The 15225-nt window shown below is 38.9% G+C and overlaps 1 protein-coding gene across 11 annotated transcripts in view; it reads right to left on the reverse strand.

The window, feature by feature from the left end:
* LOC126355540 (uncharacterized) overlaps window positions 1–15018 on the reverse strand; it is an 86148-nt gene extending 71130 nt beyond the window's left edge. For 2 of the 11 annotated variants that reach the window (XM_050005896.1, XM_050005891.1), the window contains exon 1: window positions 14897–15018. The gene's annotated coding sequence lies outside the window, so the exon portion shown is untranslated. Of the gene's footprint in view, window positions 1–13032; window positions 13151–14159; window positions 14485–14815 lie in introns of those variants that run through there. The other 9 variants (XM_050005889.1, XM_050005886.1, XM_050005895.1 and 6 more) reach the window with 9 other exon arrangements.
* Window positions 15019–15225: the final 207 nt, after the last annotated feature.

The raw sequence follows: 15225 nt of genomic DNA on the forward strand, positions 1-15225 counted from the left end.
ATCACTGTAGGCTTCCTGCATCATTTGGTGTGTCTCTGTAAAGGTTTTCTTGAGTTTCACACAAAAGTTAATGCAGTCCCATTGCTCCTCCAACTCTGCCACCTCGAAATTCACAAACAGTGTGACACAATATTCTGGTCAATACAGCACTGAACAATAGCTAACAGACATACAACAATGAAACTTCTGGCAGTTACACATTAAACACAGGCATGCCAACCACATTTTGTTCCAATACACCATTGGTGCAAAATTATGAATGTTCCAGAATTTTTTGAACAGACCTCATGATAGGAAGACTACTTAAAATGGGAGAGTCAAGTAATTAAAAATGAGTCCAGGGACAGGGATTCATGTAAGATTGTCTGAACGTCTTCTCTGAAAATTACTTCACGCAATTAGAGAACCAACTCATAAGAGCAGTGTTTCAGATTTCCTAGTAACTGAAAGACATGAACTTCTTAAATTAGTTAACATAAAGGAGGGAATCAGTTACCAAAGTTATGGCATCAGTGATTACAGGAGTTAAAAAGAATGCTAAAATGGTAGAAAAATATATTTGTATAACAAATTTGACAGAAACAAATTGCAGATTGTGTGAGCAGACAATATAAAATATTCATCGCTGGGGATCAAGATGTGGAACATTAACTGGTAAAATTCATATGTACTTTACAATATGCTTTAGACATGTACAAACTCTACAAAGTTGCGAAGAATGGGAAAAACCCACTGTAGTTCAATTACCATATCAGAAAGTTTCTACTTAAGCAAAGAGAGCTTTATCACAGATTTACGTGAGGTGTACCTTGCTGATAAACAAAAGAAGAATAAAGTCAAAATTTAGAAGTAAAATGTTGCTGATCAATCAGACAAAAAATTAAAATTTTGGTTTTACATAAAGGTAGTAAACAGATAAATTTCATCTCTTCGGTAACTCAGTGACCACACTAGCATAATAAAACAGTAGATGACAGAAAGAAGGCTGAAATGCTGAATTCCAACTGTTTAATGTGGTAGGACTTAAACAAATCCTTCAATCATCATACTATACCACAACTCAAGGAAACCAAGACTGATAGTGACATTGATGAATAAATAATATAAAACTGACTACAACTGCTAAACAGATGAAGGGCATCTGGATCTGATGAGAAACTTGAATTATTCTATACAGATCATGTGAAAAGACTTACTTCCCTTATAGTCATTGTTTCTCATGGGTCACTGGAACAATTAAGGGTACCAAGCTATTGCAAACAGTGCAGGCCATTTCCAGCATAAACATAATTATGGACCTATTTTGTTGACATCAATCTGCTTGTGAAATTGTAAAGTATGTTCCATGCCCACATATTATGACCTCTTTGGAGAACAAAAATCTTCCTTCTAGAGATCAGTATGGTTTCTATAAACAGAGATCTTTTGAACTCAGCACGTTCTACTTTTCGATGAGATCTACAGCACTGTAAACAATGATGCCCAGGTTGATGACACATTTTCAAGTACAGTAATTGAAAAAAACACAAGATAACAAGTATTGAACCACAGTTATGACTGAGTTTAGAACTTCAAACATTGTAGTCAGATTCCAAAATGCAAGCATACCAGATGATAATTGACCAGGTCTATCACTGGATCACAGGAAACTGATCTCATGACTCATACTATGCAATATAAATCACAAGAAACACAAAGAACAATTTTTTGTCCAACTGGACAATAAATTAATATGAAGTCAAACCACAGAAAAATTAAGCAAGAGCTTGGTTAGACATATTCTGCACTTAGAAATACCTACAGCTGTGTCGACTTGAACAGTAGGTGCTTGTTTATTTTGCTCATGTTTGCTTTGTGGTTGTTTTATCATATTATTTTTTGGGGCTAAAGTACATACAGACTGTAGTCATTCTGTAAAAGTAACCAATAATAACATGATGTAAACTAAATTCCTGGACATCTTGCAGATTATCTTAAAAGCAATGGCTGTTTATGTTTTGACATACAGTGAGCTACTTTGTACCGTACCACACTGACAAGTTCTGTGGCTTATAATGAATATCTGGTTGTAATGCAAGACTTATGCACATAGATGATTTGATGATGGATGAGCCATCCAAAACTGGTCATCAACAAAAAAACAAACTTCCCAAGCAACTTAAGATGGTTCCTTTAACCATTTTTGTAACTAACACTGTTGTTGGTTGACCATTGTTTCAAATGCCATATGTGGCTCATTTGTTAGAGTGACTGATTGACAATGTCAAAATTTGAGGGTCTTTTCCCAATTTTTGGGTCGGAATCATAACAGCCTTCTGCTACTGGGAGGAAAACTCCTCTTCCCACCAAAGATAACTGAAAAACCAGAGGATGTGCTTTACGCAGTTGTCACTAAGGTGTGTAAGCATTTTTATTTGATCCACAGGCTGTATCTCAACAATCTACTAAAGCACATTGGAACTCTCATTCACTACATGGATACTGTATGATTCAAGTCCTTGTTCATGGAAGGATCAACAGTTCCATTCCATCTGATGTTTCCATGTCAGGAAATTAGGATGGTAATTACTGCGAGCTTACACTTCAGCAAAGTGTGCCGTGACTTTGGGATCAGTACAGATGTCAAATGGTTCAAATGGCTCTGAGCACTATGGGACTTAACATCTGAGGTCGTAAGTCCCCTGGACTTAGAACTACTTAAACCTAACCAACCTAACAAAATCACACACATCCACACCTGAGGCAGGATTCGAACCTGTGACCATAGCAGTCACACAGTTCCAGACTGAAGCGTCTAGAACCGCTCGGCCACCGTGGCCAGCTACAGATGTCACCATTGAGATAGATGCCAGGACCTAATATTGATTGTGGATGCCCACAAATGTGGTTAAGTCCATACTGAGATGGGGTGTGTGCCCTCATACACCGTAAATACTGTTCCCAACACTTTTGCTTTCTCTTTTCTATTAAAAAGCATGCCTTCACTTGAAGTCCCTTGATTGCTATTAAATGTTCTATAGAATGATGATATTTGTGTTGTTGAAGCTCTGTCAATACTCTCTGATGGCTGTAGTATGGTTTTCAGACCACAAGAAACAGGTATCAGGATGGGTCTCAACAACAGGGTACATTGCTTCCATAGTGAATATAATTGAGTCAATAATATCTTGCACCTCCCCTTTGATGTCCACTTTTTGACTGGCTTCAATAGTTGCTTTGTAGGGGAAAGCCAGCTGGCTTTCTGAAGCAACCACAAAGTTGCATATTTCATTGGTTGGTGGTTTCAGAAAGATACAGTGAGTGGAAAGTGTTCAATGTCACAGAGGTTGCCATGGACCTACCACTAAATCAAGGGTGAGATGCTTGGGCTGCAGACTATAACACTTACAGATGAGTAAGTTCCATGGTCTGTACTAAAATATATTGCAGCTCCAGTGTTAAATAGGTAGACTTCCAATTTTGAAATCAACTGCTCTATTATTTGGCCCCTGCTAGATTTGTTGCTGTTGCCCCTCAGAGCAATGTGAGCACTCAAATCCCCCAATAGGAGGAAAGGTGAAGGCAGCTGTTCCACTAGCTCCGTCCGCACATCATTTGGTATAGATCTGTTTGGAGGTAGATAGATATTACATACTGTTATCCTAACTGATTTATGGACACAAGCAGCCACAGCTTCTAACGCAGTGTTTAATGTCATTTACTCACTGAAGATGTAAAAACATATGAACCTGCAAACTCCCCCATATACCCTATTGGTGTTAATGCAATTTTTACAGTAGGAGTTTTAGTTTATAATAGTAGAGAGTTGGATTTCTCAGACCCACATCTCCTGAGTGCGACACCAACTGCAAAGTAAGTAGACATTAAAGGAGTTTGGCTAGGTGGCGATGATAGCCGCTACCATTGAAGGAACAGACTGGGATCTGAGAAAGCGACAAAGGGGAAACAGGAGTACAAATTACTTTGCTGTTGAGTCATGCTCCATCTGAATATGTGATTCTTTACCAATTTTGGGGGGGGGGGGGGGGGGAGGATGGGGGAGGGGTTGGATTGACCGGAGTAGCAGAGTTTGGTTTAATTTTGATTTTTCCTTGTCTGTTTGAGGTTTTGGTGTTTATGAGCATTCTCTTCCATGACCCACAAACTTTGATTCTTTCAGCCACTGGCTCATGATAGACTGCTGGTCTGCTTCATACTGGGAGGGGGACACATTGCCAGGTGCCCTATTCTCCTGTAATGCTGACAGAAGATGAGGCATCTTCGGCTGCACCAATAGGGTAGTTATCACTGGTGCTGTGGGTTTGGGGATCAGGGTAGCTGATGTCTTCTACCCTGATTGAAAAACAGGGATTCACATGTGACTAGGGCCAGTAGTTGCTGTATGAGACTTTCTAACCATGCTAGGTGTGGTTTTGAAACAATGTTTGCAAAGTTTGACGTCATATCATCTAGGTGGAGTCACTCAAACTTTTTCTTAGCATCCTGTTGATAGTGATGGTCAAGTTTATTATATGAGGAGTGACTGGAAAGTTTTAAGAATGGATCCACTACTGCTTACTGATTTGGTGGGCAGGTACACTGAGGGTGGGGAGTGAGTGACTGCCTTGTCCTTGACTGCTCTCTGACAAGAAACTGCATTTCCTTTATTTAGTTCATTGTAGCAGCTGGTTGAGTGCGGGTCTGTTATGGCTCGCTGCCGCATTCTGCCTTTGTGAAAATGGATGTAAAAATGGAGCAATGAGTTTGTGTCAATTTTTGTTTTGAAACTGAGAAATTAGCTTTTGAGACCATTAAAAACAGCTTTTGGAGATAATTGTATGAGCCAGTCAAATGGTTTTGTCTGGTTCAAGAGATTTAAAAATGGCTCGCGAATCATGTGAAGATGAACAATGGTCCAGCACTCCTTCCACCTCAAAAATGAATGAAAATGTGAAAGTTCGCGACTTAGTGCGCTCTGATTGTAGACTTACAATTAGGGAGATAGCTGATGAACTTAATTTAATTTTCTATGCAGTTCAGTTAATTTTAGCTGAAGATCTGAACATGCGTAGAGTGTCTGCAAAATTCATTCCAAAAGTGTTGTTGAGTGACCAGAGACAATACCAACTTGAAGTGTGCCAAGAACTGATTAATCAGACTAAAAAGGACCCAGATTTGTTAAATAGGACAATTACAGGTGACAAATCATGGGTACATGGATATGATCCTGAAACCAAAGTGCAGTCTTCACAGTGGAAGACTCCAGGTTCACCATGACCGAAAAAAGCAAGGCAAAGTCGGTCAAAGGTGAAGACAATATTCGTGATTTTTTTTCGATTCTAACGATATTGTGCATCATGAATTTATCCCTGGAGAATAGACAATTAACCAGGAATACTACAAATGTGTCCTTGAGCGTTTGTGTTAAAAAATTCAGAAGAAAAGGACTGCGTTGTGGAAAGACAGGAGTTGGGTGCTACACCATGACAATGCTCCAGCTCATTGTGCCTTCTCCATTGTTGAATTTTTGACCAAATTCAAAATTCCTGTGCTTCCACAACTGCCATATTCCCCTGATTTGGCCCCTGTGGACTTCTACCTGTTTCCTAAACTGAAATTTTCACTGAAAGCGAAGCGATTTGACTCAACTGAAGACATCCAGGCAAATACAGAGTGTATCCTTAACATACTTCAGGAAAAATTTTCCAGGAATGTTTCCAAAAATGGAAACACTGTTGAAATCAGTGTGTTCAGTCAGAAGGGGACTATTTTGAAGGAGATGCATCACAGCAGCATGTAAGAACCACCACTGTACAATTACAAGCCCATTCTAAAACTTTCCAATCACACCTAGTATATCTGGATTTTCTTCTCCTCTTGAAAACTGAAAATGTTGGTAAATGGGGGGAAGAGGTGTGGTTGGTAATCTGTGCCATTTACATGTGTATGTGGTTGTTGTCACCGACTGCTCTCATATGTTGTCCATCGCGTATCCCACAAGCAGCCTAACTAGTACAGTAGGAGGACATTGTCCTCTCCTCTGGCATCTCAGGAGAAAGGAACCAGGATTTGACATCACACCTAATAACCATTACCTTAATTTTATCAGATAAAACATTTCCATCACAGATAAGGATGAAAGCTCCTGTGTCCACCCTATTATACTTAGGTCATCTCAGGATGCATTGAACAAAATGTACTCCACATTGCTCTAGGTTGCATGCAGTTCTTCATCTGTTTGAAGCATTAGGTGACACCTTAATCCTGTCGAGTTTGTCATGAGAAGAGATGGTGGTGCCTGATATATCCTTGAGCTTGTCACAAGCTTGAAGAGTATGTTTTGATCAACATGGATTCATTTTGCATTTTCCCTATTGCAGCAACTCTTTGAGCCTGTCATGAATATTTCTAATGAAAAACAGTGGCTTTATTATTACATTAGATTCTTCACCACTTCTGGAGCACACCAACAACTGAGCATGCCATCCACCTCCACTTCTCCTTGCCTAACTCACATCCCATGGTGTAACCAAATAAGGAAATGCTATGGTTGTAAGTCTCTGCATTGAAATCTTGTTTTCTCCCTTATGTGACAGCCATTTTGGCACAACCACTGGTACAGGTGAGTTTGGTCCATTTCACTGCAAATCATCTGCCCTACAATCAGAGGCTCATCCCAGGGGCACAGCCTGACCACTGCAAAGGTTACCTGGCATAGTAGCTGTCGCTCTGAGTCCTGTGCCCCAGACTGGATCATAGGATCCTACTCCTCAGCATACATGGGAAGGTTACAGCTCAGGCAGGTGATCCCTGCACTGTCAGGGGACTACATCTGTGATGGTATAAGACAACCTTCCCATGGTGGACTGGCTACCTAGCTGGATTTTGGGTGTGAAAATAAACACACTCTAATAATAGATGCAGAAAATCAAAGTGCATGGTGGATAGGTTATGCACCATGTTAGTGTCCTTCCCCAAATGGTTCACAGCTCTGTGAAATTTAGAAAACTGGACATCAACCCCAAATGAAGACCATTAGTAATTACACCAAAAAGGTTGAGGGAAATATTGCAAAATGAGCTAAAACTGACAAGTGTTCTAATAATAGCTAAGCATTCAACGAAAAGTATGGCTAGGTATATCGTTCCTTTTAGTTGCCTCCCATGACAGGCAATAAATTACCACATGTCTACTCTAGCTTCCCAACACTGGAGGAGGAGGGAGCAAAGACTTAAAACAAGCTTTGATTTGACATAATGCGAGGGACTGGAATACCTATACTTTCAAAAGAAAAAAATACTGCATTAGCCAGTCCTTTCAGAAATTATCTGAGCACACAGAGTCAACAACTTATGATTTCTTTAGCTGTATGGCAAGAAGCAATATTCACTGTAAAATATACAGTAGGCTAAAAGTGTTACAAAGTAGTTGTTTAATTACCCTGAGGAAGTACAAACATTGACTTGAAGTAACAGCTTTCCTACTGATTTTAGTTTGTTAAATTTATCCTCTATAGTACACAGCATTGAGTGACAGTGTAATATCAATATGCTGTACAAAATTTGTTCATAACAGCTGTTCTAATTGTCAATATATGACCTGACATGCTCCACGTCTCTGGATGTTCTCCTTCATTATGAAATATATAAAGAACATGTTGTATGAATGAGTTAATCACGACCCCCCCCCCCCCCCAAAACCATGGACCTTGCCATTGGTGGGGAAGCTTGCGTGCCTCAGTGATACAGATAGCCGTACCATAGGTGCAACCACAACGGAGGGGTATCTGTTGAGAGGTCAGACAAACGTGTGGTTCCTGAAGAGGGACAGCAGTCTTTTCAGTAGTTGCAGGGGCAACAGTCTGGATGATTGACTGATCTGGCCTTGTAACATTAACCAAAACGGCCTTGCTCTGCTGGTACTGCGAACGGCTGAAAGCAAGGGGAAACTACAGCCGTAATTTATCCCGAGGGCATGCAGCTTTACTGTATGATTAAATGATGATGGCATCCTCTTGGGTAAAATATTCCGGAGGAAAAATAGTCCCCCATTCGGATCTCCGGGTGGCGACTACTCAGGAGGACGTCGTTATCAGGAGAAAGAAAACTGGCGTTCTACGGATCGGAGAGTGGAATGTCAGATCCCTTAATCGGGCAGGTAGGTTAGAAAATTTAAAAAGGGAAATGGATAGGTTAAAGTTAGATATAGTGGAAATTAGTGAAGTTCGGTGGCAGGGGAACAAGACTTCCGGTCAGGTGAATACAGGGTTCTAAATACAAAACCAAATAGGGGTAATGCAGAAGTCGGTTTAATAATGAATAAAAAAATCGGAGTGCGGGAAGCTACTACAAACAGCATAGTGAACGCATTATTGTGGCCAAGATAAACACGAAGCTCATGCCTACTACAGTTGTACAAGTTTATATGCCAACTAGCTCCGCAGATGACGAAGAAATTGAAGAAATGTATGATGAAATAAAAGAAATTATTCAGATAGTGAAGGGAGACGAAAATTTAATAGTCATGGGTAACTGGAATTCGGTAGTAGAAAAGGGAGAGAAGGAAATAGATTACATAATGGCAAGACAGAGATTTAGGAACCAGGTTTTAAATTGTAAGACACTTCCAGGGGCAGATGTGGACTCTGACCACAATCTATTGGTTATGAACTGTAGATCAAAACTGAAGAAACTGCAAAAAGGTAGGAATTTAAGGAGATGGGACCTGGATAAACTAACTAAACCAGGGGTTGTACAGAGTTTCAGGGAAAGCATAAGGGAACAATTGACAGGAATGGGGGAAAGAAATACAGTAGAAGAAGAATGGGTAGCTTTGAGAGATGAAGTAGTGAAGGAAGCAGAGTAGGTAAAAAGATGAGGGCTAGTAGAAATCCTTGGGTAACAGAAGAAATACTGAATTTAATTGATGAAAGGAGAAAATATAAAAATGCAGTAAATGAAGCAGGCAAAAAGGAATACAAACGTCTCAAAAATGAGATCAACAGGAAGTGCAAAATGGCTAAGCAGGGATGGCTAGGGGACAAATGTAAGGATGTAGAGGCTTATCTCACTAGGGGTAAGATAGATACTGCCTACAGGAAAATTAAAGAGACCTTTGGAGATAAGAGAACCACTTGTATGAACATCAAGAGCTCAGATGGAAACCCAGTTCTAAGCAAAGAAGGGAAAGCAGAAAGGTGAAGGGAGTATATAGAGGGCCTATACAAGGGCAATGTACTTGAGGAAAATGTTATGGAAATGGAAGAGGATGCAGATGAAGACGAAATGGGAGATACAACACTGCGTGAAGAGTTTGACAGAGCACTGAAAGACCTGAGTTGAAACAAGGCCCCGGTAGTAGACAACATTCCATTAGAACTACTGACAGCCTTGGGAGAGCCAGTCCTGACAAAACTCTACCATCTGGTGAGCAAGATGTATGAGACAGGCGAAATACCCTCAGACTTCAAGAAGAATATAATAATTCCAATCTAAAAGAAAGCAGGTGCTGACAGATGTGATAATTATCGAGCAATCAGTTTAATAACTCTCGGATACAAAATACTAACGCGTATTCTCTACAGACGAATGGAAAAACTGGTAGAAGCTGACCTCGGGGAAGATCAGTTTGGATTCCGTTGAAATGTTGGAACACCTGAGGCAATACTGGCCCTACAGATTATCTTAGAAGCTAAATTAAGGAAAGACAAACCTATGTTCCTAGCATTTGTAGACTTAGAGAAAGCTTTTGACAATATTGACCAGAATACTCTCTTTCAAATTCTGAAGGTGGCAGGGCTAAAATACAGGGATCAAAAGGCTATTTACAATTTGTACAGAAACCAGATGGCAGTTATAAGAGTTGAGGGGCATGAAAGGGAAGTAGGGTTGGGAAGGGAGTGAGACAGGGTTGTAGCCTATCCCCGATGTTATTCAATCTGTATATTGAGCAAGCAGTGAAGGAAACAAAAGAAAAATTCGGAGCAGGTTTTAAAATTCAGAGTAGGTATTAAAATCCATGGAGAAGAAATAAAAACTTTGAGGTTCGCCGATGACATTGTAATTCTGTCAGAGACAGAAAAGGACTTGGAAGAGCGGTTGAATGGAATGGATAGTGGTTTGAAAGGAGGATATAAAATGAAGATCAACAAAAGTAAAACGAGGATAATGGAATGTAGTCGAATTAAGTTGGGTGATGGTGAAGGAAATTAGATTAGGAAATGAAACACTTAAAGTAGTAAAGTAGTTTTGCTATTTGGGGAGCAAAATAACTGATGATGGTCGAAGTAGAGAGAATATAAAGTGTAGATTGGCAATGGCAAGGAAAGCGTTTCTGAAGAAGAGAAATTTGTTAACATCGAGTATAGATTTAAGTGTCAGGAATTCGTTTCTGAAAGTATTTGTATGGAGTGTAGCAATGTATGGAAGTGAAACATGGACAATAACTAGTTTGGACAAGAAGAAAATAGAAGCTTTCAAAATGTGGCGCTACAGAAGAATGCTGAAGATTAGATGGGTAGATCATATAACCAATGAGGAGGTATTGAATAGTATTGGGGAGAAGAGAAGTTTGTGGCACAACTTAACTAGAAGAAGGGATCGGTTGGTAGGACATGTTCTGAGGCATCAAGGGATCACCAATTTAGTATTGGAGGGCAGCATGGAGGGTTAAAATCGTAGAGGGATACCAAGAGATGAATACGCTAAACAGATTCAGAGGGATGTAGGTTGCAGTAGGTACTGGGAGATGAAGAAGCTTGCACAGGATAGAGTAGCATGGACAGCTGCATCAAACCAGTCTCAGGACTGAAGACCACAACAACAACAACGAGTTTCCATCTCCTGGAGCGCAGCTGATTAATCAGGTGCAAAGATCATATTTACGTACTGAGAGAACACACTGTGCTAACAGTACTGTCCCCACATCCATGATCATTGATACCCACTGACACCTTATTGCTAAATATTCCAGTGAAAAAAAACAAAAAAAAACAAAAAAAAAAAAACTGAAGTTTCATTGCATGTCCACTGTTATGTGACAGTAGTTGTCTCAAAAGTTATCCTGAAGAGGAAGTCCACTCAAAGCATTTCTGGCTAATCTGGCACCTGGTGAGAAGATAAACAGTCAGTCTATTTTTAGAGGAGGATGTAGTACCAGCATACCGAGGTGATATGAGAAATCTGCTTGAAAATCAGAATGGTGGTCTAATTTTGAAAGATGGAATGAGTGATGAGATTTATGGTGTACTAATATAGTGAATCAGCAACTTCATAGTACATTATCAAGAATGCCATATTCTAGAAATTCTTACATTTGTGCTCTTCCAGAAATTTTCTCAAACACATCAGCAATTATTCGCAAAAAATGTAGAGCACAACATACAATGTGTGCCAAGACTCACAGATCTGGGGAGCAAAATGAGTTACATGGTGCATTTGCATTTTCTGAATTGTAGCTACCAAGAATTCATAATTTGTTTCCAGATTTTTACCTTTTCAAAGATTTCAATGTGTTAGCTTTAAGTCTATTACTTCTAAATAATTTACACATTTTTAAAAATCTCCATCAATTTCAGGCTTTCTTTCCCAAGTATAGCTCAACCTTCTCGTATTTTTCACCAGGTGTCTCCTGCTGATCCTTTTGCAATCACTTTTGTATCGTTTCCCTAGTTCTACACCTATATCTACATGACTATACAGCAAATCACACTGAAGTGCCTGATAGAGGGTTCTTCGAACCACCTTCCATTATTCCACTCTTGAACAGTGCATGGAAAAAATGAACATCTACACATTTCTAAGCAAGCTCTGATTTCACTTCCCCCCCCCCCCCCCTCTCTAAATGATGTCCACCCCAAATTCTGTATTATTTCAATGATACTCTCTCTCCTATTTCTGGATAATACAAAAGATGTTGCCCTTCTTTGAACATTCTCAATGCACTCCGTTAATCCTATCTGGTAAGGATACCCACACCATACAGCAGTACTCCAAAAGTGGACGGACAAGCATAGTGTAGGCAGTCTCTTTAGTAGATCTGTTGCATCTTCTAAGTGTTCTACCAACACTTTACCTTCCCCAAAACATTTTCAATGTGTTCTTTCCAATTTAAGATGTTCATAATTGTAATCCCTAGGTATTTAGTTCAATTTACAGCCTTTGGATTTGATTGGTATATCGTGTAACCCAGCTATAACAAATTTGTTTTAGCACTCATATAAATGACCTGACACTCTCCATTATTTAGGTTCAACGCCCAATTTTTGCACTATACAAATACCTTATCTCAACCATTTTGCAATTGGTTTTGATCTTCTGATGACTTTAGGCTTGCTTACTTACATTCGCTTCACAAATGTATGTACTTACCTCTATTATCAAAATCACGATTGCTTGATACCTCAGAAGATGTACTATCAACCAAGCTCTTCTTTTACTCAAGCTGTGTCATAAAATTCCTCTCTTCCCAGTTCGAACCAGAACATTTTCTTTAGTTATATGATCTACCCATCCAATCTTCAGCATTCTTCCGTTGTACCATATTTCACAAGGTTCTATTTTCTTCTTGTCTGAGCTCTATATTGGCCATGTTTCACTTTTGTGCAAGGTTACCCTCCAGATAAATACATTCAGAAAGACATTCAAACATTCAAATTTCTTTTTAACGTTAACACTTTTTTTTTCTCAACACGCTATTCTTGGATTAACTGAAGCCTTCAATACTTCTTCAGCAACTCACAACCAAGTTGTTCCCTTTCAACCTAACCTTGCGATTTTGTTTTCATATTCATTGTCTTCACAAAATCAGAACCAAATCGTTACCTTTCAACTTAACCTATACCTCAGACTATACTATAGATCAGTTTATGTTCCAAAAAATAATGTAGTTGGACATAATATTGCTAGTCTTACTTTCTCTTCCTAAATGAAACAATATGTTTTATTCAAGTTTTGTTTTGTTTATTGACAACTGAGAATGACACTACTTTATTGGGGTGTACCCCTGTCTCCATTACAGTTGAGTCTCTCTCATCCTGTGATCTGAGTAACTTACCATTCCTTCATCACCTTTGCCAGTTCAGAAAACCATGTAGTGTGTCATTTTCATATGGGCCCATTAGCAATACTAATCATTACACTTCATGGTGACAATAGCTGGTCAGCAGCTCTACCTAAAATTTATTAATAATGCAGTTACATTCCTTGAAATACATTTTTCAAATTATCATGACAAAACCACTCTGACAACAAATGCATACAAGTTATTCAGAGTCAGCTATTTGCAAAGTAAATTTAGGAGTTGTGTTTGTGGCAAGTTATTCCTGGATTCTTTTTACTGCTTGCTTGTGAATATTTTTTTAGAAATTTCTACAGAGCAAAATGAATTTCATTTCAAAAGAAACTGAAATATTTTCCACACTAAACAAGCTTATAAATATAATTCATGTCTACAGAAGGCTAGCACTGTACCAGCATCAAAATAATGAGGCCTATCTTGAATACTACATCCAGAATGGATACAAATGGCAAACAGAAAAATCAGAAAAGAAGCAACTGGTTATGTAGGCAGTCATAAATGGATTAGGTTGACATATCACGTAGAAAGGATCTACAGATGTGTCATCTTAGACAACTTTTAATTGCTAGTTATGCATTTAACACAGAATACAATGCAAAGGGTGGGATGTTTCATGAAACCAGCACCTGGACAACACAGACATGTAAGTATGCACAATGAGGGTAGGGCCTAATGAAATTTCAGTCAACTAATTCTGCTCACTAAAATGATAACCTGAAAGCACCTGCAAGAAATTTTAATTTAAATATTTGGCAAAGTTAATAATACTCTATCATTTCATTATACACAATAACATAAAAATTACTAGAAAGGAGCCACTCGCCCTTACACAAATATTAACTGTATAGTAACGATATATGTATGAATGAAGGGCCAGTTTCTAGGCATAGCATTGCACTTGGCACTCCAGTTATCACACGAAAAAACACACAGACCTGTCTGCAAACATTATTATGCTTAATTATTAACTGAACAATAGGCTTATTTTCAAATGGGAGAGTACATAAATTTTGTTCATAGGTTGTAACATCTATATTCTATATCAACCAATGTTATTTGCATTGTTGACCTAATAATATGCTAAGAACACAAACAAGCAGTACCACAGCGTCAAATGTGTTACTCAGCTAACTAGAAGGCTCCAGCGTGTCCTGTAAGGTATGTACATCTGGCACAGGTAAATATTTAGTCTGTTGTGTTTCTGTACGCATTATGTTTATTACTGGGACAGGAAATGTTTCAGTCTAAAGGTGCCACTGCGACTATAAAACACCATACAAGAGAAAAAGTGTAAGAGCAGTAGTTATGAATGCATTATACATTGCAGTTATTTCTTAGTATGTGCCATTTTACTAATTGAAACATAAAGTTCTACGGTGAGAAACCTATCAAAGACCTTTTTTGAGAACGATTCACACGGAAAATCTCCGTTTTCTGGAATGAAAACAAAATTAGTGACAGTAAGTAAACATCGTGTGGCGAACTCGTTTTACACGACAAATAAAAAACACTATTCGTCACATGTATTTTATTTTTATTTCATTTCTCCAAAGTAGTTGCAATACGGCTGAAACAACAACAAAATTACAAACATTCTGGGCAAACTGCTTTACGTCGTTCAGTATTAGTCAGGCAATCGTTCAATTTCTGCCGATTCGTCGTTGGCATAAGGCTAAATAGTCGAGTTCGTGGATCTAATACAAAATGTTTTGTCGTGGATTAACTTTATTTCAAATCTGTAGCGATTTAGACAACTTACTATGTCATTTCTAAGTATAACTTAGAATAGAAATGCAAAGCAATTGCGCCCTACTCATTTCGATAACAAATGAGCACATACCGCACACGCCACTAAACCCGACGAATCGCAAGCAATTTACGGCTCTGGTGGTGGGGGGCGAGCAGAGCCGAGCGAGGTAGACATTCTGTTTCACACTGTCACATGGCAGTAGTAGAAGGAATGTGAGCATGAAGTCAGAGTGCAAACGTGTGTGGAAGGATTACTATTATGAGGGACCACCTGTTGCACAAGAGTTTCTGTTAGTCCCAGTTAAGGAAATGGCTTTAGTAGTATTACGATCCAAAGCGAAATCCATAACGCATATTGGGAACTAAAAACAGGGAAAGTATTTCAAGATACGTAATCATAAGCTTTAAAATATCTTTCTT

This window comes from Schistocerca gregaria, chromosome 3 (genome assembly GCF_023897955.1).
Source record: "Schistocerca gregaria isolate iqSchGreg1 chromosome 3, iqSchGreg1.2, whole genome shotgun sequence".
NCBI lineage: Eukaryota > Metazoa > Arthropoda > Insecta > Orthoptera > Acrididae > Schistocerca > Schistocerca gregaria.